This window comes from Delphinapterus leucas, chromosome 5, assembly GCF_059928025.1.
Source record: "Delphinapterus leucas isolate spDelLeu-1000000601 "Yukka" chromosome 5, BTC_Dleu_Yukka2, whole genome shotgun sequence".
NCBI classification, from domain to species: Eukaryota; Metazoa; Chordata; class Mammalia; order Artiodactyla; family Monodontidae; genus Delphinapterus; species Delphinapterus leucas.
The window spans coordinates 87,375,684-87,385,316 of NC_143133.1; the positions used below are offsets into that span (position 1 = coordinate 87,375,684).

The 9,633-nt window shown below is 34.8% G+C and overlaps 1 long non-coding RNA gene across 2 annotated transcripts in view; it reads right to left on the reverse strand.

Moving 5' to 3' along the window:
• LOC149749171 (uncharacterized) overlaps positions 1 to 9,633 on the reverse strand; it is a 160,484-nt gene that overhangs the window by 28,605 nt on the left and 122,246 nt on the right. Inside the window, exon 4 of one of the 2 annotated variants that reach the window (XR_016393324.1) lies at positions 1 to 4,033. This exon is cut by the window's left edge and continues 24,644 nt beyond it. The exons of the other annotated variant lie outside the window; for it this stretch is intronic. This is a non-coding gene — a long non-coding RNA (uncharacterized LOC149749171). The remainder of the gene's footprint in view (positions 4,034 to 9,633) is intronic. 2 annotated transcript variants of the gene reach the window in all.

Consider the following 9,633-nt stretch of genomic DNA (forward strand, 5'->3'; position numbering starts at 1 on the left):
GCTTTGACATCAGTCTCAATTTATTGGTCTGTATTTCTAGTCCAAGGAGGTGTTTAGCTTGATTTGAATGTAGTGATTTTTTGAAAAAATTACACATATCTGTCATTGTTATGTATTTGGAATATTTTGTGCCACAAAATAAACAAGTGCTCAAAAACCAGGGCCTTTTAAATAGGACAGAGGAGGCAGCTTGAAGAGGCTCACACTGGCCAAAGCTAGGACAATTTAAGCTTTGAAATAAAGAAATGCTAGTAATGGATTAAAATCCATTGAATAAATAAAAAGTCATGAGTTTATATACTTATATCAATAAATAAATGAACAAATAAAGCAATGATGGAATGTGAAAATTACCATAATGGAAAGACAGAAAGTAAATACAGTAAACTGTGGAATTTGGGTGATATTCTTTGTATTATCCTTGAACATTGTGTTTATTTCAAAATGAGAGTATAAAAACAGCAACATATTGAAATTCAAAATGTTGATTCAAGGAATGAAAAAAGTTCAAAATTAGGAAATATAAGAAAATACATATAAATTAAAGAAATATATTTAAAGGAGAAAAGATATATTTAAACATCTCACTAGATCCTTTTAAGAATGTTAGGCAACATTCAATATCCATTTGTTTAAAAAAACCTCAGTTATGTGGAATAGAAGTGACATACTTTATACGATAAAAATACCATCTCAAAGCAAAAGTTAGCCTTATGAATATATTAAAATAAAAAAAATCTTCCCATTGAAGTTAATAAAAAGACTTGGGTATCTGCTTTCATCAAAAGTTTTTATACTTTGGAAGTACTGTCTCTTCAATATTACAAGAAAAATAATAGATTTTGAAAAATATTTTCACAGCATATGATTATCTAGAGAAGCAAATATAGGCAATAGGGAAACTATTCAAGCTTTTAAGGTAGTCATTTGTTAAATACCTATATAAAAATCAGTGCTATTCTATATATCCATATAATCATTTTGAAAACATTGAAAAATAACCCACGGTAAAAATGGGATTAAAGCCTTTGAGTTATGGAAGGATTTTAACCAGTTTATGAAAGGTGGAAAATATAAAAATTTATTCCAAAAATTAGATACACTGAGTTGAGGAAGCCACAGATATGAATACATATAGAAGTACAATGGAATTTGTCTTCAGTCTGCCTGAAAGAACCTTTGAGACCGTCAGCTCAGAGTGGGTAGAAAGGAAGTGAGAAAGAGTGCTAAAATTGCAGGGATTAGGGGAAGATGTTACAGTGAGCTCTCCTCCTGGAGAAGGAGGTCTTTATCATGGAGAAGTCTCAGGGTGTATTTGAAAATGCTTACCTTCTCCCCTTGCCAGACACATAAGATTATCTTGTCTATTCACTGTGAGAACCTGGTGGGATTTCTGAAGGTAAAAACCCTCAAAATATGTCCCTCTCCTAAGATTGTGGAACCCAGATTTTTTCATTTGCATGCTAATCCACACTCTGCATCTAACTATTAATTAACATTACCACTTAAGTGTTCCTATGTTATGGATCCAGTGGCTTCTGTTCTAGATAAGTTGATCTCACCTGTGAGCTTCTGACTTCCCCTTTCTATATTCTGGGGTGGCGGTTGCTAGGTACCTTCAACTTTGTGACAGGTCCAAGAAAAGTTGTTGTTCAGTATTTTCTTGTTGTAAGGACAAGAATGACAACTTTTAACTCTTTACCTGTCAAAGCTGAAAACTGAAGTCCAATGAATTGATTTTAAAAATTATTAAAGATAATTTTTTTAGAGCAGTTTTAGGCTTAGAATGTAATGGACAGGAAGGGACAGAGATTTCCCATGTACCCCCAACCGCCTCATATGCTTAGCCTCCCCCATAATCAACATCACTTACCAGAATGGTACACTCGTTACTAAGGATAAATCTACACTGACATATCATAATGACCCAAAGTTCATAGTATGTCTTAGGGTTCACTCTTGGTGTTGTACATTATATGGGTTTGGGCAAATGTATAATGACATGGATCTATTATGATAATATAAAGCAGAGTATTCTCACAGCCTTAAAATTCCTCTGTGTTCTTCCTATTCGTGCTTCCCACCCACTCCCACACCTGGCAAACACTGATCTTTTTATTGTCTCCATGGTTTTACCATTTTCAGAATTTCATAGAGTTGGGAACCATTCAGTGTATGGCCTCTTCAGACTGGCTTCTTTCACTCAGTAATATGCACTTAAGGTACCTCCATGTCTTTTCATAACTGGATAGCTCCTTTCTTCAGCACCGAATAATATTCTGTTGTCTGAATATACCACAACTTATTTATCCATTCACCTACTGACGGGCATTCTTGTTGCCTGCAAGTTTTGGCAATTATGAATAAATCTGCTATAAATATTCATGTTCAGGGTTTTGAGTGTATATAAGTTTTCACCTCCTTGAGTAATACCTAGGAGTGTGATTGTTGGATTATGTGGTGAGAATATATTTAGTTTTGTAAGAAACCACCAAACTGTCAGAGAGGCTGTGCCATTGTTGCATTTTCCCCAGCAATGAATGAGAGTTCCTGTTGCTCCACATCCTTGTTAGCATTTGGTGTTGTCGGTATTCTGAATTTCAGCCATTCTAGTAAGTGTATAGTGGTATCTCATTGGTGTATTAATTTACATTTCCCTGATAACATGTTATATGGACCATCTTTCCATAACATGTTGATTTGCCATCTGTATATCTTCTTTGGAGAGTTGTCCTTAAGGTTTTTGACCCTTTTAAAAAAACTGGATTATTTTTTCTTCTTATTGTTGAGTTTTAAGAGTTCTTTGTATATTTTGGGTAACAGTCCTTTATTAGATATGACTTTTGCAAAAATTGTCTCCCAGTCTGTGGCTTGTCTTCTCATTGTCTTGACATTGTCTTTCACAGAGTAGAAATTTTAGATTTTAATGAAGTCTAGCTTACCAATTATTTCTTTCATGGATTGTGTCTTTGGTGTTGTATCTAAAAAGCATCACCATACCGACATTTTATCCTCATAAGCAGATCACTTAAAGTAGGCAACACTCAGTCAAATAAGACATGTTATAAAATTTTTTTCTGGTTAAATTAAAGCATAGATGGTCACTTTACCCTACTCCCCAACAATCCACTCTAAACTACCAAAATTTATGCCTTGAAAATCTCACAAATCAAAGTCAGTGCAAAATGAGCAAGCAAGAAAAAATATCTCCAGTATTTTATGTTTACCATTTTTCATATTGCCAAATGATGAGTTGAAAATGCAGAATTTAGGTCAGGTCTTTCAAATACCTGATATTTGGCATCATGAATTTAGAATATCAAACTGTTAACTAAAATTTTCAGTTTGACTCTCATTTAGCATTCTCTTACAGTTTCACAAAAATAAAATTCATTTGAAATATGTGGTTGCCTACATTATGTTACGTATTATACTTTTATTTTTTTTTTTTGCGGTACGCAGGCCTCTCACTGTTGTGGCCTCTCCCGTTGCAGAGCACAGGCTCCGGACGCGCAGGCTCAGCAGCCATGGCTTACGGGTCTAGCCGCTCCACGGCATGTGGGATCTTCCCGGACTGGGGCACGAACCCGTGTCCCCTGCATTGGCAGGCGGACTCTCAACCACTGTGCCACCAGGGAAGCCCTATACTTTTTTAAAGTTTTTTTTGATGTGGACCATTTTTAAAGTCTTTATTTAATTTGTTACAATATTGCTTCTGTTTTATGTTTTGGTTGTTTGGCTGCAAGGCATGTGGGATCTAAGCTCCCCAACCAGGGATGGAACCCACACCCCCTGGATTGGAAGGTGAAGTCTTAACTACTGGACCACCAGGGAAGTCCCTTATATATTGTATTAATCAAGGTTCTTTATCCAATAGAATTAAATAAATTTAAAAGTTAACACCCACACCCCCCACACACATTGTAAGGAATTGGCTCATGCAATTACGGAGGCTGAGAAGGTCCAAGATCTGCAGTTGGCCAAGTGGAGACCCAGGAGATTCAATACGTAGTTCCAGTCTGAATCCTAAGGCCTGAGAATCAAGAGAACCAATGGTTTAAGTTCCAATAAAAAGCCTGCAGACTCAAATACCAAGAAAAGCCAATGTCTCACTCTGGGACTAATAGCTGGAAAAGAGCAATGTCCCAGCTAAACCAATCAGAGAGGAGTTCCCTCTTACTCAACCTTTTTGTTCTATTTAAGTCTTGAATGATTGGATAAGGACCATCCACATGATAAAAAGTACAAGCTGTTTTACTGAGTCTACTGATTCAAATGTTAATCTCAATCTGAATCACCCTTACAGATATACCGAGAATAATGTTTGGCCAAATATCTGGGCACCTTGTGGTCCAATCAAATTGACACATAAAATTAACCATCGTATATATGAAGGAAAATCTGTTTCAAATGATCATTTTTTTTTTTTTTTAGGGAAAATTTTATATTGAATTAATGTACAAAGGATTGGTTTATTTGTGACTTCAAAGCTTACCATCTAGGAGCATTTTATATCTATTCATATACAAATGATCGTATTCTAAAGCAATGAGATTTTTCATTGTTTATAACTGAATCACATTTTGGCCTTAACTAAATTTCCTATATTTATTGAAAATATTTCCTCTATTTTAAAATAAGAAAAATATTAAATGCAATCACAACAAGTAGTTCACCAAACTGAAAGGTTTTGAGAAAACCCACTCCTGAATTTATCTTTATATTAAATATTATTTTCATGTTTCATATATGAAAATTGATGTTTGTAAAGAAATGTACTTCTAAAATAACATAGAAAAGTATAGACAAGTCATAATAAAAGATATATGCTAAATTATTTGGGAATATTAACTAAAGCATATTTTAAGTCCATTGACAGAACTGTTTTTTCTTTTTAACATGTGTTTGATACTTGTTTTTCCAAAGAAACCATGATTTAAAAATTATAATAAGATCACATTGTTACCTATTTGTTCTGGTAAGGTAAAGAAAAATGGAATCATAGGTGTTGATAAAATACAGAAAAAATTAATATTAAACCCAAGAAACTAATATATTGACTTTATAAACTTTGTTGTACAAACATATCACGTCACTAGATTTGGTGATCTTAGCTAATTTTTAATCTGGAATGGCTCAAGAGCAGTTTCAACAGCACTGTAAGGAAATAGGCTGAATAAATGAGCCACTGTGAACTGAGCTTTCTGTTTTCATCTATATTGACAGATCTGATCATGGTCAAATATAAGAATGTTTAAATATTAAGTTAAATTCAAAATGAAATTTAGTGTAATGTCAGAAGTTTCTAATGCCAATTTAAAAATAACATGCAATTATCATTATTGTTTGTGTAAATATGCCCTTTGGTTGCATGCTTTTTATTTGAATTCCTTTTATCCATATTCTGTAACAGTAAGATTATCCCTTAATAACACTACAATACAGGCTTATCTTTAACCTCAGCTTTTGTGACCCTTCCCCCAGATTTCAAGTACATTCTCCTTGCTTATTACAATCCTGTCATTTAGCAAAATCTCATTCTTTGGAAAAAACAAGTAAGGAAAAAGGGGAAGTTTAATGTTTTACCACTCTGCTAAGACAGTATTTGCTTTGAGACAAGGCATGAGAAACAGATGCTTTAATTTCCAATACTGGTCCTAAGAATCTACTGAGGAATGAAGGGAATATTTGTTATATGTGATATTGGCTGTTTCTGGTTTTGGCAGTATAATAATTGTGGAAAGGGCACTAGACAAGGGGTCAAAGCTTTTAGTTGGGTTACTAAATTAGAAAAATTTAGATTTGCCAAATTAGAAAAATCACTGGAACTACTTTGGGATTTTGTTCATTCATTTATATTAGTAGAGTTATCGCATAAAATGTTTTCTAGTTATTAGCCCCTGATGGAATGTTTCACATCTTCCCAGTTAAGTACTTACCAAGTCAAAACCAGAAAACCTCATAACATTGAAAAGTAAAGCATGATTAGGTTGTTGATATTTAGATGGCCCTTCAAAGAAATTTTTCTTTCATATAAATATTTAATGATCTAATGACATTGCAGTTTCTTACGGCTGCATTTAACCTTCACTCCATTGTGATCCATTTAAATTTCAGGAGCTGATATTTTGTTGACTTACACATCCATTTGAATTAGGTTGCTTTCTTAAAAAGTCTAGTGAATATATATATATATATATATATATATATATATATATCTTAAAAAGGTGTATATGATTTTAGGCATTTACATGTCTTTTAAGCCTGTGGATATTATCAGGTACATTATCTAAATATAGGATATACTCAACTTTCAATAACAAAATGATATGTGTGTCCCAATTTATCCTAATGTTTATCTAATTCTAGGCTTATGGATAAGAAATGTTTTAGAGTTTCTTTGCATTATCCTCTGAAGCAAAGCAACTAAAGTTAGACTTAATAAGTGGGAATTTTACTCTGTACTGTAATTTGAGTGCATTTAGACATAAGTGATTCTGAGGAAACATTAAATATTAATACATTATTAAAAGTTCACTGGGTTTCTGTTTCCAACCAAGTAGAATAACTGGAATGGAAATTATTCTCCCATGTAAAACAACTAAAAACCTGGAAAAAATACATGGAACAATTATTTCCAGACATTGGCCATCAAGTAGTGCAAGACTATAATCACTGAAAGAAGGGGAATGAATGAGATGAGTTTTATACTTACTGGGTAAAGGCAATTTCTGGTCTGTAGCAGAGGGAATAAGGAAGGTGCTTCAGCTAAAGAATAACTGTACTCTTCACAGAAAGTGCTATCTTGAAAAGAGATGTGAGTGGCACACCTCCATGACTACCACAGTCCCTATCTTGCACAGCATAATTCCACTTTTCCACATGCAGCAGCTCTTCATGGGCCTTTCTTCTTGAGGGAAAACTTTTAGAAGAGAGGGCTTAGTGATCTAACTGTGGATACTGTCATTGATGTTATATTGGGGCCTGATACCAGTACTTCTTCCACTAGCATCTGATTCGAAATCTTCTTCATCCTTAGCTTTTATCTCTGCAGGTCTTTTCAGATTATCTAGTGGTGTAACCTAAACTGTCATTCCTGAAGTCTGGGCCCTTGGAAACCATACACTTTTTAGGCATGTGTTTATTCAGTTATAATCGGGACAGGGAATCCTAAGAGAACCCTAACTGGATCACCTGATTTTTACATATTCTCCCACTTTGATAAAAGCAGCCCTGTGTCCTTTAAGTGATCAGGGTAAATTACCCCTGCCTAGATATTGACTCCTCACTTGCTGGTTTCCAGACAGCCATACCTTATATAGTTCCAAAAGACCCTCACTATGTCTCGTGGCAAGGGTGCACCCCATGTTGGGGATTAGAACCTCTACTCCTATAGAACCTAGAGTTTCAGCAATGAGAAGCACAAATTTCCCTAGTGGGTCACTGGGAATGATGGGCATTGGGACTACTTACCTATGGAAAATTCCCAACCATGTGACTATAGATAGGAGCAAAGTGCAGGGCCCTGGTGAAACTCTAGGGGGCAAAATAGAGTCTGTGCTGTCTGCTCCTGCAGTTCGTTCCTCTACTTCTGCTTAAAGTCAATCTCAGATGTACACTTGACCTTTAAACAACACGGTTTGAACTGCACAGGTCCACTTATGTACAGATTTTCAATAAGTATACTATCTGTCCTCCTTATTCATGGGTTTTGCATTAAGTGACCCTGAATTTTGGTAAACATGGGAGCTCTTGGAACCAACTCCCCATGGTTGGCATTGTAGGAGTCCCCAAAATAGAAAATTAACCTGAGAAAAGAAACAGACGTCCAAGTCCAGGAAGCACAGAGAGTCCCAAACAGGATTAACTCAAAGAGGACCACACCAAGATATACCATAATTAAAATGACAAAAATTAAAGATAAAGAGAGAATATTGAAAGCATCAAGGGAAAAGCAACAAGTTACATACAAGGGAATTTCCACAAGGCAGTCAGCTGACTTTGCAGCAGAAACTCTGCAAGCCAGAAGGGAGCGGCATTTTAAAGTGATGTCAGGGAAAAACCTACAGCCAAGAATACTCTACCTGGCAAGTCTTTCATTCACATTTGATGGAGAGATCAAAAGTATTACAGACAAGCAAAAGCTAAAAGAGTTAAGCACCACAATATCAGCTTTACAAGAAACGTTAAAGGGACTTCTCCAAGTGGAAAAGCGAAGGCCACAACTAGAAACATGAAAATTACAAAAGGAAAAATCTCATTGGTAAAGGCAAATATACAGTAAATGTAGTAAACCATGTACAAAGGTTAAAAGAAAAAAGTAGTAAAATCATCTATATGTGCAATAAGCAGTTAAGGGATACACAAAACAAAGTGATGTAAGGTATGTCAAAAATGGTAGAAAACAATAGAAAAGATCAATGTAACTAAGAGCAGGTTCTTTGAAAAGATAAACAAAAGTGAAAAGGAGGGCCCAAATCAATAAAACAGAGATGAAAAAGGAGAAATTACAACTGACACCACAGAAATACAAAGGATCATAAGAGATTACTATGAAAAACCATATGCCAACAAAATGGACAACCTAGAAGAAATGGACACATTCCTAGAAATGGACAATCTCTCAAGACTAAACTAGGAAGAAAATATGAAGGGACCAATTACCAATAATGAAATTGGATCAGTAAACAAACGAAAACTCCCAACAAAGTGCAGAACCAGGTGGCTTCACAGGTGAATTCTACCAAACATCTAGAGAAGAGTTAACACCTATCCTTCTCAAACTATTGCAAAATATTTCAGAGGTAGGAGCACTTCCAAAAATTACAGGACAATGTCACAGATGAACATAGATGCGAAAATCCTCAATAAACGTTAGCAAACCAAATCCAATAATACATTAAAAGGATCATACTCAATGGTCAAGTGGGAGTTGTCCCAGGGATACAAGGATAGTTCAATATATGCAAATCAATTAATGTGATACACTACATTAAGAAACTGAAGAATAAAAACTACATGATCATCTCAATAGATGGAGAAAAAGCTTCTGACAAATTCAACATTCATTTCTGATAACAATTATCCACAAAGTGAGCACAGAGGGAACACGCCTTAACATAATAAAGGCTATGTATGATAAGCCCACAGCTAACATCATACTCAATGGTGAAAAGCTGAAAGCATTTCCTCTAAGATCAGGAACAAGACAAGGATGCCCACTCTTGCCACTTCTATTTAATATAGTATTGGAAGTCCTAGCCACAGTAAAGACAAGAAAAAGAAATAAAAGGAATCCAAACTGGAAAGGAAAAAGTAAAGTTGTCATTGTTTACAAATGGCATGATACTATACATAGAAAATCCTAAAGATACCACCAAAAAACTACTAGAGCTCATCAGTGAATTTGGTGAAGTTGCAGGATACAAAATTAACATACAGAAATCTGTTGTGTATCTATATACTAACAACAAACTATCAGAAAGAAATTAAGGAAACAATCCCATTTACAACTGCATAAAAAAATACCTAGGAATAAATTTAGCTAATCAGGTAAAAGACCTGTACTTGGAAAGCTATAAGACACTGATGAAATAAATTGAAGAAGACATAAACAGTTGGAAAGGTATACTC